Raw genomic sequence first — 1,663 nt, forward strand, 5'->3', positions numbered from 1 at the left:
CTCATCCAATCGTCATCCTCATCCTATCCTCATCCTCATCCTCTTTCTCATCCTATCCTCATCCTCATCCTCATCCTCCTCATCCTCATCCTCATCCTAACCTCATCCTAACCTCATGCTATCCTCATTCTCATCCTCATCCTCTTCCTCAACCTATCCTCGTCCTCATCCTATCCATGTCCTCATCCACATCCTCATCTTCATCCTATCCTTATCCTCTTGCTCATTCTATCCTCGTCCTCACCCTCATCCTCATCCTCATCCTCATCCTAACCTCATGCTATCCTCTTCCTCTTCCTCAACCTATCCTCGTCGTCATCCTCATCCTATCCATGTCCTCATCTTCATCATATCCTTATCCTCTTCCTCATTTATACTCGTCCTCATCCTCATCCTATCCTCATCCTATCCTCATCCTATCCTCATCCTATCCTCATCCTATCCTCATCCTATCCTCATCCTATCCTCATCCTATCCTCATCCTATCCTCATCCTATCCTCATCCTATCCTCATCCTATCCTCATCCTATCCTCATCCTATCCTCATCCTATCCTCATCCTATCCTCATCCTATCCTCATCCTATCCTCATCCTATCCTCATCCTATCCTCATCCTATCCTCATCCTATCCTCATCCTATCCTCATCCTATCCTCATCCTATCCTCATCCTATCCTCATCCTATCCTCATCCTATCCTCATCCTATCCTCATCCTATCCTCATCCTATCCTCATCCTATCCTCATCCTATCCTCATCCTATCCTCATCCTATCCTCATCCTATCCTCATCCTATCCTCATCCTATCCTCATCCTATCCTCATCCTATCCTCATCCTATCCTCATCCTATCCTCATCCTATCCTCATCCTATCCTCATCCTATCCTCATCCTATCCTCATCCTATCCTCATCCTATCCTCATCCCCATCCTCATCCTACCCTCCTCTTCATCCTCATCCTCTTCCGCATCCTATATTCACTCTCATCCTCATCCTCAAACTCATCCTATCCTCATCCTCATAATCATTCTCATCCTCATCCCCATCTCATCCAATCGTCATCCTCATCCTATGCTCATCCTCATCCTCTTTCTCATCCTATCCTCATCCTCATCCTAACCTCATCCTCATCCTCATCCTAACCTCATGCTATCCTCATTCTCATCCTCATCCTCTTCCTCAACCTATTCTCGTCCTCATCCTATCCATGTCCTCATCCACATCCTCATCTTCATTCAATCCTTATCCTCTTGCTCATTTTATCCTCGTCCTCACCCTCATCCTCATCCTCATCCTCATCCTAACCTCATGCTATCCTCATCCTCTTCCTCAACCTATCCTCGTCGTCATCCTCATCCTATCCATGTCCTCATCCTCATCTTCATCATATCCTTATCCTCTTCCTCATTTATACTCGTCCTCATACTCACCCTCATCCTCATCCTATCCTCATCCTCCTCCTCCTCGGCCTCCTCATCCTCATCCTCATCCGATCCTCATCCTCATCCTATCCTCGTCCTCATCCTATCCTCATCCTCATCCTCATCCCCATCCTCATCCTACCCTCCTCTTGATCCTCATCCTCTTCCTCATCCTATATTCGTCCTCATGCTCATCTTCTACTCATCCTATCCTCATCCTATCCTCATCCTCATCCCCAACCTC

The sequence above is a fragment of the Lupinus angustifolius genome, chromosome LG08, assembly GCF_001865875.1.
Source record: "Lupinus angustifolius cultivar Tanjil chromosome LG08, LupAngTanjil_v1.0, whole genome shotgun sequence".
NCBI lineage: Eukaryota > Viridiplantae > Streptophyta > Magnoliopsida > Fabales > Fabaceae > Lupinus > Lupinus angustifolius.